The sequence below is a fragment of the Protopterus annectens genome, chromosome 1.part2, assembly GCF_019279795.1.
Source record: "Protopterus annectens isolate FY-2018-M chromosome 1.part2, PAN1.0, whole genome shotgun sequence".
In the NCBI taxonomy this organism is placed as follows: domain Eukaryota; kingdom Metazoa; phylum Chordata; order Ceratodontiformes; family Protopteridae; genus Protopterus; species Protopterus annectens.
In genome coordinates, this window is record NC_056727.1 from 241,327,838 (window position 1) to 241,347,475 (window position 19,638).

Consider the following 19,638-nt stretch of genomic DNA (forward strand, 5'->3'; position numbering starts at 1 on the left):
TTGTGTTGTGTGTGTGTGTTTTGGAGCAGCAATTTTTTTCCCGAGGAAAAAATTCACTGTTCTGCATGTGCGATGTTGTCAGCGTTCGCTGAATAGGGGTTGATATTAGATCATTCAAAGTTGTGAAACTTCGAGGTTCTAATATAGACCCGAAGAAACACCTATGTTATAAAGACTTACAGTTGAAAGAGACTAGACTAATTAAGAGAGTAGGGACGTTTCCATGCTATAACTGCCCATGCTGTTCTGATATACTGTCTGATAATGAATTTATATACCCCCAACCAGGAAAAAATATGTCTTTAAAGGATCGGCTACATGCAACACTAGCAATATTATCTACCTTGCTACCTGTGTAGAATGTATTCCATTTTATATAGGTAAGTCTACATGTAGGTTAAAGGATAGAATTATTGAGTATAAATAAGGCATCAGGAGGAAGGTGAACACAAATGCACTAGCAAAACATCTTGAGGATGCTGGCCTAGACTTAAATTTCATGTTATGAATATTATATATCCAAACATTAGAGGTGGTGATATTAATAATAGTCTAGAGATGAGCGAGTATGAATGGATAACAACTTCAGGCAGATGTTAAACCTGGAGTTAATTTTAATACAAGTTTTAAACCAGTATTGAAAAAGAAACAAATGGTTATAAGAAAATAGCTAGAATTAATTTTTAGATTTTTTTATCTGCATATGTATTTTGTATTTTTTATGTTATATTATATTTTTTATGCTATACATTGATACTCTAGCTTTTTAAGGCTATACCTTTAAGAAGAAATTTCTAGTTTAATGAGATGTGTCATGTAATTTTATTCTAATAGTATATAAATGAAGCTGAAAAAAATCTATTTCTTTATACACTGAAGAAGGATGCAAGTCTGAAAGCTTTGTGACCTTGTGATTTGTATTTATTAAAGTCTGTTTGGATTTTATTTCTACATGTCAGGTGTTGCCTTTCACTGGACTTTTGCTTCTATTTGGACATTTGGTTGTCTCAGTGAAGGTTTATCTTAGTGCTAGTACTTTCTACTACTTTACCCTTAGAAGCCTAGCCAGTTTTGCCCAGATTTTACCCAATTTTCTATGCCTTGGGGAAAGATAATGAGGATCAGTAAGTGGGGTTTTGATAAATTTTACATACAGCTTCTGTCCATGAGGGACATGGGTGCCACCCCAAGAATGAATTTGCAATTTCCAATGGTCCAGATTGTGATTGAAGATGGTCAGGAAGAGTTCTACTTCACGTGAATAGGAAGCCTATTCCAGAGGAGAGGCAGTTGCTGGGACACATAGCTGTCTCACCAGCATGATCTTGATATGTCAAAGATCAGGTTTAGATCTTTGAAGTGGGTAACCCTCGTGCAATTAGTTTCATGAATATGCAATATTTCGACCAGAGCTGTGTCAGAGACTGCCTTGCTAGTCAGGCACAGATCACTGCTCAGTAAATAGTAGGAACCTGAATACAGTGATAGGCCTTTTAATTGATCTGCATAGGACATGCTGGTTGTACCCTGTATTTTTTTTTTTTTTTTGGTGAGAAACCTACTATGACATCCTCAGATTTGGATACCATGTCCTTACTTACAAGCTGAGACACAAAGAAGGTTTTCATCTCCACTGTGGATACATAGTGCTCCATGTTCATATTATTATCTATCAAGGTACCCAGATCTCTCACCACTGGGTTTATATTTAGGAGGGTGTTATCATTATTTTAATTTGCAGAGGTATTTGATTTCCCAAAGGGTATTATTATGCAATTCTTAACATTTAGCTTGAGGCCATGGCCCTAACACCAGTCATTAGTCTGCATCAGACCATTCTGTAGGATATCAACATAATTTGGGGAGTCAATTATTGCCCCAGCTTACAGTCATCAGAAAACTTGGTCAGCCAAAGGCCATCTACATTTGCCTTGACATCCGCGTATATCTAAAACAGGAGAAAGCCCAGCACTGAGCCCTGTGATACTCTATTGGTGACTAGCCTCTTGCTGGATGTGGATTGCCCCACTCAAACAACATGTGCCCTATCTGTCAGCAATTTGGCTATCCATCTGGTGGCCTAGAGGTTTATGCCCAATTCTGAGAGTTTATTTATAATACTGGAGTGGGGTACTGTTTCAAAAGCCGTGGCGAGGTCAAGCCTTTATTTGTTCTTCTCAATGAAGTCCACCAAACTGATCAGGCAGGACCTACCCTTGATGAAGCCGAACTGGACTGGGTCTAGACTTTTGAGATTTCCTGTGTCATTGTTAATTGGGTCCATGACTATTCTTTCCATAGTCTTGCATATGAGGCTTGTCAAACTTATGGGCTTATTTTGCAGAGGGATGACTGTTGCTGTCCTGCACTTTACTGGGGCATAGCCTGTCTGGAGACTGTAGTTGAATAGAGATCTGAGTGGGTCTGCTAGGTCATGTTTCAAGTTATTTAGTAGGCACCATAGGATTCCATCAAGGCCCATTGATGCCATGTTTCTAGCTGTAGAGAGTGCAGTGAAGACCTGTTCTTTTGTCATAACGGGCAAAGGAATGGTGGGACATTTCATGAGGAGTGACCGGAAGTGATAAGGGGGTGATTTTCGACCTGAATTTCTCAGCCAGCAGGTTTGCCATTTCTTTTGGCTGAGTATAGGTAGTGCCATCTACAGGCACCTTAGCACATTGTTGAGTGTTTCCCTTAAGATTTCAGACCCAACTAAAAATGCTTTGTGGTTATCCTTTGCTTGGGAGGCTATTTTAGTCTCATATCTAGCTTTTGAAGACTTGACTAGTTCCCTGAGTTGCCTGTTGAGACTAATGAGGGATTTTTTTTTTCTGTTTTGTATGATCCCACTTACTTCTAGACCAGGGGTCTGTACCAGGGTGGCTTGTTTTTCCAGCCATTCATGAGTATAGTTTGGTCAGGTACTGCTGTTTCTATGCAGTTGTTTAAGTGGTTCTGCAGGACATTCATGTATACTTCTGCATAGGCCTCTATATTTTCAGGGTTGGGGGAACTTTAAAATTACCTATGCTATCACTTAATAGAAGGTAATTTGCCTTGGAAAAATTCCTTAAGGATTTAGAGTTCAATGGTGATTCTAACATTACATTTATTTCAAAGGAGTGGGATTTATGATCCTGATGGGGATTCTAACATTACATTTATTTCAAAAGAGAGGGATTTATGATCCAGTCTTACCAATGAGGATATTATTCTGTGAGATGCAATGCTCCCTCATGTTTGTGAGTACTGTATCAAAGATATTTGAGGCCCTAGTGGGAGTGCAGTTCAGCTATTACAGAGCATTTATATTAACAAAGTCCAGGAATCTCTGAACCTACATGTTAGTAGTCATGTATGTTTCCCAGTTTATGGAGGGGTAGTTAAAATCACCCTCAAGTTGTGTGTTGGGCTGAATAGTAAGTGATTCTAGTGACTTCAGGAATGCAGATTAGTTTTCAATCATGGTTGGGGATCTGTAGCTAGTGACAATATGGTGGGGGAATTTGCTTTGTTGAACTGGACGTGGAATTGCTCAAGCAAGTCATCCTGCTTGACCAATCTAGAGGTGTGATTGTTTTATGTAAATAGAAACAACCTCCTCCTTTCATTTTTTTTTATTTTCAGAGGGTTGTCTGAATGTATGATAAGCATTGTAGCTTTGCAATACTGGAGTGTTTTCCACAGCCTTAAACCATGTCTCTGTACCTGCATTCTTCAGTGCAAGGAGAGCTTTTAGTGAGTGCAGTTTCTTGTTAAGACTCCCAGCATTGTACAGTAATACCTTCAGCTTGCCATTAGAATCATTTTTTACATTAGTAGGTTTTGGCACTGCCTAAAAAAGGCACTATGGGTTGGCCAATGCCTTGGCCAGTATTCAAAAGCCTGGTGCTGACAGGTGCAGACCATCTCTGGCAAAACAGTGTGGTCCATTGATCATGTCATCCCAGGCTAACAAATTCTGGATCCCCTTAGAATGACACCAGTAGTTAAGACAATTATTGAAGTCAATCATTTTCTGTTTGTATTATTCTTGGTGAAGGTGGAATGCTGCTCAATGCAAGCCTCATACCAGCCTGTGACAGAGAGGTCTATCATGTCTCTCTTCATATAGTTCAGGGAGGTACATCTCAGGTCATTCACACCCACAGGACTATGACTGAATCATACTGGTACTTGTGGTTGAGTGACCTGAGTGCCTGTATGATCTAGCAAATCCTGGCCCTGACAGGCAACTGACTGTGACCTTCTCTTTAGCCAACTTGGTGAGGGGGTCATCTATCTGTTTCATGATGGTGACTCCTATGACCAAGATGTTTGAATGTGTTATATTTCACCTTAAGGGTTTGCTTGTAAAGACACTGGCATGTGTACATTTTTGTGTTGTGGTGGGTACCGACTTGATTTTGTTTGAGTGTGGCTTCTGAGAGCAGTGTGTATGAGAGGCCTCTAAGGTTTTGTTAAGTTACTTGTGAGTACTTCCGCATATGTCGGTTTATGTGTCGAGACCTTATTTAGTGAGGGAAATGATGTGTGTGTGCTGTCAACCTGTTTGTCATTTGATTTGTCAGTATGTGAGTGTTGTGTCTGAATTTTCATAGTGTAGCTACATCTCTCACATACTGTATTTGTTTGTTTCAGGATTAAGTGGTTGTCAGTATAGATGAGACAACTGCTACTTTACCTCAGGCTATCCATGTGCACCAAGATGGCCGCAGAGATAGGAGGAAAGTGCCAATCCATGGTTTCAGTTTTTTTACTATGGTTTTAACCAGGGAGATGAGTGGGCGGATTTAACTAGAGTGGGTTGACAGCACACAGATGAAGAACGGGTGCTAGATTCAGTGTGAAATCCAGCTATCCAGCAAGGAGATACTGCTCTATGCACAACTCAGATGCTCCTAGAGCAGCAGGAAGACTGGAGAGGGTTGTAGAGATAATTATTCTAAGGGAAATGTTAACTGAAAAGCATTTTCATCTATACAGGGCACTGCTAACCACCCACTGCATGAACAGCAGCCAAGCACAAACACTGGGCTTACACAGAATCAGAAAAAAAAGTTTTACAATACCAAGGCCTACAGACCAACTAGAAAACACACAATAAGCTTGAAGCAAACAGATCCCAACTAAGACAGTTTTGCTGCAGCACACTTCTTCCACAGTAGTCTCTCCTTTGATAATCACATCGCCACAGTGGTCAGGAAATCCTTCTACATGGCATACCTCATCACAAAAGGTTTCTCATCCAGAAAAAAGAGGTCATTGTTCTCTAATCATCACTCATTAGACCCATTATAGAGTACAACGCCCCTTTTGGTATGTACCTCACAAGACATCTACAACAACTGAGAAAGGCCGCAGAAATACCTCACAAAGAGGATTACTGGCCTCAAACAGATGCCTATGCAGACCGTCTCAAAAAACTGCAGCTTTACTCCATCATATATTGTCTACTCAGAGACGATCTCTGTCTAACATACAAAGCTATGTCAAACCCAGACCTGTTGGATATGCTCCACTTAAAGAAATCCCAATCCCTCTGAGCTACATGCTCTAGGGACCTAAACCTTGTCACCACAATAAACAGAACATGCTGGAGGGTTAGATTCCTGTCCCAGAGACTTCCCATACTCTGGAACAGACTACCTATCTATGTCAAACAGAGCTCCTCATTAACACTCTTCAAGAAAAATCTTGATGATTGGATGGGAAATAGGAAATTCACCCTGGGGATCACTTCTGTGGCTCTGCTTGACAGGGGCACAGGAAAATAATTTTGTTGGGTTGCGAAAGCCAGGGTACCTTTTTGGCTAGGCTTATATAGGCCCTAGGGCCAATAACCTAGTACCTACCTATGAACCTATGAGAGTGCAGCCAAAAAAACAACTTAACGTAAAACTGCTGGTTTTAGAGCTCAAGTGTAGGGAAACCAAACAATCTAGATACTACTGTCCTGTAAAACTAGCAGGCACAATGTAATTAAGCACTACAACAGCAGTGGAAACAGTTCAGCTTTGAAAATCTACTAAACTGCGAGAATTATAACAATTAATTCAGGATTCTTTTGAAATACATAAAAATAATCAGCAGAAGTGCAAAATGTCACTTATTTTAGTTCTTTTAGTAGTGGATGGCTTTAGATCCAGCAGATTATCTGTAAGTGTCAGGTAAAGTAAGGAATTGAGCTCAGGTAGGTTGCACTCACATTCAAACTCGAATATGAGTTCAGGCAAGCTGCTGGTGCTGCTTAACTGAAGACATTCTTTGAGTACAAGCAAGCTAAGTGCGGTAGCGACTGAGAGTGCAGCTTAAGTCATCGGTCAGAAAAGTTGTTTTAGGGTTGGAGAGGAGGAAAGGATTTGGGGGTTACAGAGTGGGAAGGCAGTTTTAGGGTTAAGGAGGAAGAATGCATTCTTAGAGCTAGGGAGAAGGAGGGGGATTTTAAGTTTAGAAACTGAAAAGGAGTTTTAGGGTTAGGGAGCGGGAAGGAAGTTTTAGGATTTGAGACAGAGTTCTGGTAGGGCTATACAGTTTTATAGGATAGAGTGTTAGGAAGGCAAAGTAGTTATGGGATATCAAGTAAGTGGGACTTTGAGCACTTGCCTGTCTGAGTAAGTGGCAGTGAGGAAGGGTGTTGCTAGCATATAGCACACACACTTGTAGCAGATTCAAAACAAATCCTTAGCCACATTTTGCATTTTCCTTCACTTTCCCTAAAGAATCATTATACAAGTTTTCTAAATGCGTCACTGTATAATCATAGTAAACTTTTGTAGATGAATACATGCATAATTTGTCAACTATATTGAATAGCTAGTCACTATTATAGGAAGTAGGTATCCTAATGTTGTTTAATGTTCTAAAATGATTCTCAGATTAGACCTTTTTGTTTTTTTCTCACTGCTCCTTTTGTTATACATGCATCTGCATTAGTCAATAAGTCTTCTGTTTATGTATGTAACATATTTTCTTCATAGAAGCTTATAAGCAAATATTAACTGTTAACACTTCTACTGGTCTGTTCAACTGCTGTGTTCATATATCTGTATAAATTACTGAAGGTTTTCTGTCTGCAACTTCAGCAAAAGTGTAATCTTCACAATGTAATATTCCAAGTTAAGCAGATATAATGAATAGGCAGAAAGTCACTGCCTTTGTCCTTAGATTATAATGCAGAAGATATAATTTGCATGTGTGTATCTATCTCTCAAGAGAAAAGATCTGTAAATTTAGAGACAGAAGCGATGTCATTAGGGTGGATGCTGGCAGCACTCTTCTCACATTCTCAGTTTTATGCCATATAGTTCTTACCACATTACAGTAAGTCATAAACAAGTAAAGCTTAAATTCTTCATGCATGTGTACAGATTTCAAGAGGTACACATGAATCAAACATGACAACATTTTCTGGATTTAAGAGTGAATTATGGTTTAGTATGAAAGCACAAGCTATCATGCATAACTCAACATTCTGCATATAGTTAGTAGTGCCTTGTTCTGTCTCTGCCAAAGGTGGTACTGTATGCCTCTAGTAAGATCAAGTTCAAATGAGAAATTAACAGGTAATGTGCACTTATCATTTTATTCATCATATCAGTACAAAGACAATGATGTAGGCTGGAATTCATAGTCAGTTACACAAATGCGCTGAGGCTATTCACAATGCTTGTGGAAGAGCACAGCTGAGCTGAGATTCACAGAGGCCATTTACATCACTGCACAATAACCTTGAATGTGTTTATGCAAATGTGTACATAATGAGATGGAAATGAGGAAGGATTTAAGTCTTTGTATGCTAATGAAGTATGTTTTACACCATTTGCAATTCATAGTCAAATTTTCCCACTTTTTTGCTTTGGTCGCAGATGCACTATATAAAGGGAAGCCTCACCTAATCTATCAGAGTTGCAATTGGCAAAAATGTTTTCACTTGCTGACAGATTTGCTATTTCTATGTCTGAATTGCTTATCTTGGCTGGACCAAAAGTGCTTGTGCCCAGCAGTGCTCGACAGCCAAGGAGGCAAAAATATAATCAAAGGATCACTCATTATAACTTTGATAATCAGGAAATCCTTGATAGGGTCAGAGTGGACAGGGACATTATAAGTGTCTTAGTGAGTATGTTTGACCCCCACAGGGGCACTGGAGGAATGCATGGACTTCTTATCCCTGTGACACTAAGGTATGTCTAGCCCTTATTTTACCTGCTATGGGGATCTTCCAGAGACAGACTGGGGACATGTTGGGGATATCGTAGGCTTCTTCGTCGATACTGCAGCAGGTGCTGGATGTACTCTTGACACATTCGAATCAGTACCTCTATTTCCTAGTGTCACCTAAGGAACAAGCCAGGACCATGTGTGCCTTTCATGGGTATCATGTTTCTCTGAGGTACACATTGCAATAAATTGTACCCACATTGTAATTAGGGCCCCTCCTGGTCCACAGGGAGAGCAGTACCACAATAGGAAGGGCTACCACTCCATCAATTGCTAGGTAGTGTGTGATGCATGGGAGTTCCTCATCAACATCTCTGTCCAGCATCCGGCAGTGCACATGATTCCCACATCTGGCACACTAGCTCACTCTATCACCTCTTCCTGCATAGTAGGATGCCCATAGTAGGATCCTGTTGGTAAGCAGAAAAATAGTTTTACTTTAAATTGTATTTAAGTAGTTATTCATGTTAAAATGTATTGCTGAATACTAAACTTTTTTTGTATTTGTCTAGTTTTGTTTTGTCACCCCCCCCCAGCTCTCTTTTTTTAATTTTTACTTTCACCCAGGTGATACTAGATATCCACTGGAGCCATGGCTCATGATACCAGTGAAATCCAAGTGGAGCTGCAGAGGAGACATATAACATATTCCTGTCAAAGACCCATATTGTCATTAAGAGGCCTTTGGCCTCTTGAAAAAACAGTTCAGGTGCTTGGATGAGTCTAGGGGGCCCTTCAGTATGACACAGCTACTGCATGCAGGATATGTACTGTATGTTACATTCTGCATAACTTAATCATGTTCTGTTCTGGTGGTGAAGTGACCAATGCTATCATTGCAACTCTCCGTTTTAGGCTCACTATAGGTTCATAGATCCATATGTAAGTACTACGCTATCTGCTTGAGGGCCTCTATAAGCCTAGCCAGAATGTGTTGGCTTTTGCCGCCCCCTTAGATTAGTTCCCTGTGCCTCTGTCCAGTAGAGACATTGGTTCCCTGTGCCTCTGTCCAGCAGAGCCACTGCAGTGATCTCCAGGGTAAATTTTCTGTTTCCCATCCACTTGTCAAGGTTTCTCTTGAAGAGTGATAGTGAGGGGCTCTGCCTAATGTAGATTGGAATCCTGTTCCAAAGCATGGGGAGTCTCTGGGATAGGAATCTATCCCTCCAGCACGTCCTATTTATCATTGTGGTGAGGTTTAGATCCTCAGAGCATGTGGCTCTCGGGGATTTGTTTTTATTTTTTAGGTGGAGCATGTCCATCAATTCTGGGTTGGACATGGCCTTGTATGTCAGGTAGAGATCACCTCTGAGTAAGCAGTATGCAACCGAGTACAGCTGGAGTTTCTTCAGTTGGGCTGCAGGGCATCCATTTGAGGCCAGTAATCCTCTTGGTAAGGTACTTTTGTGGGCTTTCCATCTGTTACAGGTGTCTTGCAAGGTACATCCCAAATGGGGAGTTGTACTCTATGATGGGTTTGATGAGTGATGAGTAGAGGGGCACAATAATCTCTTTTGTTCTAGATGTGAACCCTTTTGTGATTAGGTGGGCCACATAGAAAGATTTTCTAACCACCTTGGCAATATGATTATCAAAGGAGAGATTACTATCTACTTGGGTACCCAGATCCCTTATTACATTTTCTGTACTTTGGGGACTACCACATATGTGGTAGTTTGCGGGTATTTTGTTTTTTCCAAAGGGGATGACTATGCACTTTTTGGCATTTAGCTTGAGGCCATGATTTTGACACCAGGTATCCATCTCAGTGAGACCCTTCTGGAGGATGTCTGTATCAGCCGGAGATTCAATTATGGCCCTAGTTTGCAGTTGTCTGTGAACGTGGTCAGCCATAGTCCTCTTGTGCTTGCCTTTACCTCTAAGAAGTATATACCGAACAGGAGGGGTCCCAGGACTGAGCCCTGGGGGACACCACTTGTAACCGGTTTAGAGTCAGACCTACAGCCTGCAACTCTCACCATATGGGTTCTATCTGTGAGCCAATTTGTAACCCATCTCATGACGTAAAGGTTTATGTTCAGGCTGGTGAGGTTGTCTATAGTACCAGAATGGGGAATGGTGTTGAAAGCCTTTGCGAGGTCTAGGTAGGTTGTGTGGACCTCCTTTCCCTCATCTAAAGCCTTGGTAACTGTCTCAAAGAAGTCCACCAGATTTAGGAGGCATGGTCTACCCTTAAAAAAGCCAAACTGGGTAGGGCCCAATGTCTCTGTTAATGAGTTCCATGATGATGAGCTCCATAGCCTTGCAGACCAGGCTAGTCAGGCTTATAGGGCGATAGTTCCCAGGGTCCATTGTGGCTCTACCTTTGTGGAGCAGGATAACTGTTGCTGTGCGCCACTCTATGGGTATGTAGCCTGTAGAGAGGATGAGTTTGAACAGTGTGTTTAGGTGAGGGGTTAGTTGATTTTGGAGCTCATGTAAGACACAGCCTGGGACACCATCCAATCCCTTTGAAGCTGTGTTTTTGGCTTTGGATAGGTCTGTTTTAACCTGTGTGTCAGTGATTGCTGGGGATCTACATTCTTCTGGTATGGTTATGGGCCCTTTATGGGGTGAGAGGTGGGGTGAAGTTTGCACTAAACATGTCTGCCAGAATGTTGGCAATATCAGTTGGTTCAGTGTATTTTGTGCCATTTTGCACTAACTCAGAGTAGATCTGAGAGTTTCCACTTAGGTTTTTGACATAGCTAAAGAACGCATTGTGGTTATCTTTGGAGTCCTTGGCAATTTTTCATTAGAAGCTAGCCTTGGCTGATTTTATGAGGGATCATAGTTTCTTGCTGATACTGATCAGGGATGTCTTTCCTTCTTGGGATTTTACTCTTTTCTGTACTAGTTTCCTCCTTCTATTGTATAGCTTGTTTATGGCAGGAGTCCACCAGACTGGTTTCATTTTCTTGGAGGAGTGAGTCTTGGTTATGACTAATGATGTCTGGCCAGCAGTAGTAGCAAAGGACCCCATGTGGCAGGCTTGCATGGTCCATAGTCCACAGGTAAAGAAGCATCATCTAATACACAACTATGGATCATGATATTCAGGTTAGTGTTTTCTTTATCATAAAACACATAGAGTATAATGACCTTTGTGGGCTATGCTCTGTCCTGCGTGGTCACTATTCATCTCTATTATTAAGTTTTTTTTCTTTTTTGATCTTTTAGAGAAAGTTACTCATGCTATTGTTACTTAAGCCATGTCTGAGTGCACACACACATTTCTGTTCAGTGATGCCATAAGACATCATATATATAATTCACATTTTTATCTGCTTTGATGAATAAATTCTGCTTTACTGATTAATTATACAAAAGTAATGAATATTGTCAGCAGTGCAATACTTCCAGAGTTATTGCACTGAAAATTTAAAGAAAATGAATTATACTGTTTTTTTATATTATGTCATTTCTTCTTAAATAATTCTGTGGTACTGCACATCAGATAAATTTTATGCTGTCATACACAGTAAATTCTGACGTCAGAAGTATATTAAACCTGTCATCATTTGTGCAGTGGGGAGGATGAAGTGGCAGCACTGTTAGTTTACATGGTAGGATACTCACTGCAATGTGTCATTTGCTTATGATATAGTTCTGAAAATGTGTGTGCATTATTACTTTTATGTTTTAGGTACCTGCCATCCTTAGGAATGGTAATCCATGTAGCATTGCATTTTGCCTAATTTTCATTGATGGTGTACAAACTAGTTTTACAGGGTGAAATGCAAGACTGACTCCAGCTTGACTCTAGTATGCCCTAACTAGTGTACAAAAAGAGGCAGCAGCGGGTGCGTGGTGTATCACCAAACTATACATCAGTGTGATCACAACATTATCCCCGAAGCTCTGCCATTTCTAATTAGTGCTGAAATCATCCTACATACTCCACAGGACTCTGCCCATTTCCAGCCTGCTCTCTGTTGCAGTGCTCTGAGCCCTTACAATGTCACAGCACATTTCTTGCTTGGCTGCCAATGCTTTACGTGTTTCCTGTGGTAGCTTTAAGAATTTGGTGCACCTGGATTCCCTTTGTAAAGGTGTCACTGTGGGGACTGTTACCTCCGAATGCCTGACATCATCCTCAAAGTGTTCCTCTGTGTTTGGAGATACTGGAGTAGAGGTGCATGGGTGTTCCTTCTGTACAATCATAAGTGAAATGTCAGCTTGTGCTTGATTTTGTGTTGCACTGTCATTTTCTACAGTCACTAACATTTTGTGGGGGTTGAGATCCTGCCATTAACTTGGAGACTGTCAGCCACTTTCCTTAGGTTGCATCATAAATATAACTATATTATTAATTATTAATATATAACTTTATTATTTACACCAGCCGCAGCAGCAGTAACAACATTTTCTATTTGCTTCTGATCCTGACACAGTAAAAAAAACTGAAAACATTAACAACAATGGAAGAATGTATAGTAATGTATTCTTACAAGTAGGTTAATGGGACTCTTACCATGCACACTGCCTTTGTTTCTATTCTTTGCTGATGTACAAGTTTTACCAGGTGATAATTAATTCTGATATGTTTAATCATTCAGTTCTCTCTACATAAATATATGTCACTGATTTTAAAACAGCCTTCATGAGCAGATTGTGTTGCTGCTTTTGCAGACATCTGTAAGATGGGGTTTTGTCCACACCGTCTCTAATAATCCTGCTCCACCATCTTCAGTGTCATTTTCATCCCCACAGGTGGATCAAAGGTATTCCTCATCTGGCATTAACTGAATAAGATTTGGAGCCCACACACACACACACACACACACACACACACACACACACACACACACACACACACACTCTCTCTCTCTCTCTCTCTCTGTCATGGTAGCCTTGCTTATAACATGTGCTATCATATCATTTGCCCTTTTCTTGCACTGTCCCAAGGCTCAATGTTTGCCATCCATGGCATTAATTTCAACAACTACTTGATTCCAGGCCTTGTTCCTCCCAACTCATCTGGGCTCCTCTTTACAAAATGTCTTAAGTGCTGCCATGAGCATTCAGTTTTCCTCATGGCTGAAGTTATCCTTTGTCTGCTTTGATCCCTTATTTTCTATCATTATTACAGGTGCAAAGAAAAAGGGCCATATTTAAAAAGTGTGATAGTACACTGTTGATGTAATTAAATTTTAAAGTGCAAAACACAGGTAAAGTCTTCCTGCCACCATATTAAATAAAAATGTTACTTAACACAAGCCATATTATAATTACATACTGAAATCTCTGTATAGCCACTGAAAATTGCAGTATATTACTTAAAGTTAATTCAGTTAATGAATGCAATCACTTTTGTCACAAAAAAAAATCCTAATTCTGCCCTCTGTCATTGTCATGTTGGGAAAACACTGCCATTTTTTAATTCATCACTGTCACTCCAAAAATACCCAGTTCATCATACATCCTGTTGATATCCTTAGCACTGCAGAACTTCAGTGGCAGATTACTGCATTTATATCCATGTATGCACAATTATACAACAATAATGATTATTTTCTGTCATCAATAATCATTTCCACTGCTATCATGAAATCCAACTTCCAAATGACACAGCTCTAGCGATCAGTCAAATGTGCATCATACATGTAAAGTCATTAAATATGACCCTTAATTCAATAACGAAATAATATTTTGAAGTGTTTCTTATGAAAGTATAATAATTTTAAAAATATTTCCTTACTGTAATAAGTCTGCGGTATCCAAATACATTTGCCACCTAGCTCAGCTATTGGTGAATTAATATGGCGATGCTCAACTTATTGGTGAAATCTGGGGCCATTTATATGTTTTATATGCAAATTAGGCTATTTGACATTCATAGTAGTGTGCAAATGTGTCTTGAATATATCGGCAAATTTTGGGTTTCATCAATTATGAACCCATGGCCAAAGAAACACAAACACTCATGAAACTGACATGGACATGCTGTGGAAAACTTTTCAGCCCACAGCAATCCACAGCTGTCCCAAGCTTGCTGCAGGAATGTGAAAATGGTCCTAGACTAACCAAAGTCAGAATGTTGTTAAAAAAAACCCAAAATGGAATCATCTGAATGTCACATTTGTAGAAATCTGAAGTGTAATCCCTGCCCATCTAACACTGTGTCACAACCCAGCACCACAAACAAATCATAACTTCATAACACTTACAAATAACACAGATAGTGACATTTATTTCCATCTCCCCAAAAAAAGGTAAAACTTAAAGGAAAAATTCTGCTGTACTACATGAGACATACTGAATTTAGGGTACAAGAATAATCTTTACCAATGTTCAATAGTAATTATTAAACATATATTTCCATTTTAATCAAGTATAGAAGTGAAAGGTAACTGGTTTCCTTTAAGAAAAAAAAGTATGTGACAATGCAGTTTTGGTTAAACCAGACTTGCCAATAATATCAACAGGTGTTGTAATGTCCCTGCTAGTAAACAGGGTTTGATCAAGGTGATGTCGCACCACTCCTGATTAATGCATCACTGAACATATTTATTCATTGTTGTTCTGGCACTTCAGATGATGGCAGCACCTGTGAAGGCACAAGGACGAGGTCCTAGCTGGTCCAACATGGAGATCATGATAATGCTTTACCTTCTCAATGGCTCATCAGAAAAAAACTGAGGAGTGCACACCTCATGCAACTTGGAAAAAAATTATATCTGGCAGGAGTTGGGTGATTACCTGTCAACTCTAACAGGTATAACCCACTCCAGCCAGCAGTGCTATCACCAGTTTGAAGACTTGCAGAAGTGTAGGGCTGACCAGCAGGCTAGAGTTTTACAGTAAGTAAAAAAAAATGTTTCTTAATGTTCACTGTTACACTGAGTCATCTTAAAGATAAAAAAGTTTAAAAAGTTTGCATAACTACAGGTATTTTCTAAAAAAAGATATGTACACCTGAGAAATATTACTTGTAATGCTATTATGCAATGCAGAGGAAATCATGTTTGTAATCATACATGCATCGTTTTAAAAAAGATGGATATGAGTAATATGCGAACAGATTTTCATAATATATACAAATACGACATATGACATGTTTATTAAAATAATTTGTACATGTAGCTCTGTAAATTATGCACTGAGTTACAAGAAGAAGTATTTGTTAATGGATCTATAAATAATGAAAATAACATTAAAATTATACATTAACATTTGTTACTATTGCATAAGTAACTTAAAAGTTGCCTTACAGTGAAGTCAGTTTTGTGTAGGCTAACTAATATGGTTGGTTAACACAGTTATTTTTTAAAAAGTATTTCTGCCTGCACATACAACATGACTGAAGTCTGAGACACCACACCCTAGTTAGAGTGAAGTTTGGATAAGGGGAGTGGGGGTTACTGTGCCAAATTAATGACCAGCGCAAACTTTACTGAGAAATTGTGTTTTACGTTTACACTATTCATCAACTCAGACACATTTCCACAGCAAAGAAAATGTCATCTTCCATGAATTGCTACATTTTTATTTTTGTTTGTTTGTGTCTTTCGGCTTTTTCCCAGTTAGGGGTCGCCACAGCGGAACTCCGGTCCGCTAATGACTGGCAGTTGATTTTTTACGTATTGGCTTGCCAGGCCTGACGCACAGCCTTCAACGAAGGTACGCCCATTCACGCATGTCTCCACGCAGAAGACGCTCTAGCTGAAAATCGAACCGGACAGCGTCTTACTGTGAGGAGACAACGCTACCGCAGCACCATTTTTATTTTTATGAATTAGTTATATCGAAATGCAGTGTTAAATGCACAGCATAGTATTTTGAAAACAACATTCCATACACCTTTCATACTTATTTTTTCGATTACAAATACAGGCAAACAATAAGTGTCTTTTGTGTTTTAATTACAGCTGAGGTAGAGATCAAGTATAATCACCAGCAACAATGAAGAATAGAAAAGCTGGCTTAATCTTCTGGTAGGTATAACTGAAGTCCAAGAGAATTCTGTCTTAACTAGTTTATAATATGTATAAGAAGCATAAAAAGGATTTGAAATCTTTATATTACTGTAAGAAATTGAAATATGTCTGTTTATAACAGCAGTACTTCTTTTTACAACTGTTTCCTGTATTGGTCATAAGGAATTTTTTTTTTTAACTTTACAGATGAAAGAAATGCAACTGAAACCTTTACAGTTCAAGCTAATGTTACTGTTTTTAACTGATTACTTCTAATAATTATAAAGGGTATTTTTAAGTACTGTATTGAATGAACCCCTGGATTCACTAATCTTCTGTGCAGGACTAGTTTAGTCCTGCACGGAAGCGGCCATTAAGGAGGAGGACGGTAGCGCGCCATGCATATTAATGAAGGTGCACTGCCTGAACTCCTAATCCTACATGGAGCATGGGTGAGTGCATGGGACGTGTCTGAGAGCAGAGCTCTCAGAATAAACATGCCCATGCAAAGCAGAACAGCAGAAAGTGTAAATAAATGAGCGAGACCGCTCATAGGTGTCCGCATATCCCCAATAACAGTCCCCCATGTGTACAAAAGCAACAAGACATAAAAATAAAAAGAAGAAACCCCACTATTTTTTTAAAACTCCGAGTACAGCTAACCGTAGGAGTGCGGGCGTGCCCAATGCTTAGCTACAGTTAAAGCAGAGTAAAAGGCTGAAGAGGATAACAAGGAAGATATATGCAAATGAAGCTGCACAGCAATAGTATAGTTGTCAGAGCATCTGTGTAACGAGCAGGCATTTCCGGTTCGAGTCCCACTGCAGCACATATCTTTTTCCATGTGAAATCTGTATATGAACATTTTTTTACATTGTTTTGCTGTATAAATGACTAAATAACATTTAAATGTGAACTGGAGTACTGCATTAAATACACATGTGAAGTGTCAGTGTCATAATGAATAAGGCACTAGTAAGTAGGTTTAAGCACAAATAAGCAGTAGTAAGCATATATAAGCACTAGTAAGTGTGTTTAAGTGCATTTGCGCGGGGGTAAGCATTGCCTACACAGATTAAGCAAAGTAGAAGCTAACTGAATGTAAGAAAATGTAACAAGAGGTTACCATTGCTTAGCTCCACTCAAACCCATGCACATCCACTTACAACTGCTTTAAAGTGCCTTAATCACTCTGTACCCAACGGCCCATGTTCTGCCCAGCAACAAAATAAACAGCTTCTGCAAGGCTCAAACTCAGGATCCTGCTTACTACAGTCACAGTAGTTAACCACTAAGCCATCATAGGAATGCATACAAATGAGGTATCAGCAAACTAATCCTCACTACAGGAAAATCAAACCAAACATGTGAACTGAATCTATATACAGTGTGACGTTGTATAACCTGCCACAGAACATAAATATGTGAACTGGAGAACTGCAGTAAGCATACATCTGAGGTGTGATTGTAGTAAAGTGTAGAAGTCCCCAGGACCCCATACAGTGCATGTACACATGAATCACGGATACCAGACACATATATAACCTGTAATGAAGAATAGATCACTGCCAAAAGGCAAATATAGTGCTAATTAACTATTAAGCAATGCTAACCGCAGCACAGCTCAACTCAGTAAGTGTAAGCAATGTGTAGGAGAGCCGATTCAATCTGCCTAGCGGTATACCTCTTTAAGCAATGCCAACCCTAGGTAAGCAGGTGTGCCCATAGCTTAGCCTTTTCAAAACCGGCCAATCACAGAAAAGTATGGGTAACTGGCTGTATTTAAACCCCACAGGCAGGAATACTTCCCATAACTGGTTGTAGCTTCCTACTGCAGGCAGAATGGCTGGTGTGGGTGAAGACACTCGATTTAGAGCACAGTGCTGAGGCATCCAGGAGTCAAAATTCATGGTATGGCTCCTGGTAAAACACATCGAGCAGAGACTACCGCAGGGCCAGTACCAGGGCTCACAGTATAAAATGGAGGCCTGGGAGAGTCTCGCCCGTGACCTCACCAGTGCCACAGGTATCTCCCGGACTGGTGAGCAAGTCAGGCACCACCATGCTGACCTGAAGTGGCAGACAGGGGATGTACTGGAAAAGTGGATCCTGGAGTCTTGCCAGATGCCTAATGCCCCAGTACTGAGTAAGTGCTCATTCTACTAAATAGTTAATAATTGCCTAGCTTGTGTATACTATGGATAGGTATGGCTAAATATCACTGTATTTATCTGACAGCTGCAGATGAGCGTGCTGCGAACCAGCAAGCCTATGATGCTAGGCTACAAAGGCTGCGTCACGAGGCAGATTAGTAATCATTCAGCATGTACTGTCATAACAAATAAATATAAGAGCCCTAGAAAGTGTCATACCAGTAGAAATAAATGTGTGAATAAAGGTATAACCCCTGGAGTGCTTCTGTTTACTCTTCTGTCATATGTTGTTGAATTGTTGCATACTATACATAGTACTGTTGTATTAAGCAGTGTTACCCACACTGTGGTATGCAGATAAAATGTGTATGAAGTTCTGTATAACAATGTTGGAAGTGCCAAAAGGTCAGTCATATTGTACAGGTGAGGGAGACTTACACAGAAAACAGTAGGAAGCTTCACATCGATTCCCTGATAGTACAGTGTACTGTGACGTTAACTGTAATTTTATTTGTCACACACAGCAGGGGTTTGAATCCCAGGAGTGCTAGTAAGTTGTATGCATAATTACACCCAACAACTGTACAGAATTTACTAGAAAGTTCAAATAGAAAGTTGTACGAATATTCAAACCTCACAACTGTTCCAATCTGTCCAGCATGTCCAGATAAATGGCCCACATCACCAGCCTGGTACCCTGTTCCCCTGAAAAATCAGTGTGATGATCCAAGAAATGTAGGCAGCTTTTAATGACATATAACTGATAGTCAGATGTGTACATACTCAAAGAATGTATATGAAAACAAACCTGTCATTCTAGCACCTCACCCAAAGTGTATGAGAGCAATTCTCAACATATGTTGCATTAACACCTGCATCTTATCACACCTATATGTAAGACACAGGTCATGTATATAATAGTCTATAAACATACCAGTGTACAATATAAGGCCATTGGGTAGTATAATAATACATGTAAGGGACAGATCAGTGCAGTGATTAAGAATGCTGTGAAAACTACAAGGATATATTAGTTGTTAATTGAATCTCTCTCTCACCCCTACCATATGTGCAAAAATAACACAATGATACACCTCAACCGGTATGTGTACACTCCAAACTTATGTTGGGACATATGTCCTAATGGTTTATAAATATTCACATTTGTTTCTATGCATGTGCCATGTTAAAATACACCCATATTGATGGCTTGTTGCCATCAATGAAACATGCATGCTGTTGTAATGGGCACTGTTGTTCCATATATGCATGTGTTCTGCTTGCTCTGCAACTGTGTTAAATCTTGTGTTGGGTTAATGGGAATACCTATACATGCTGTT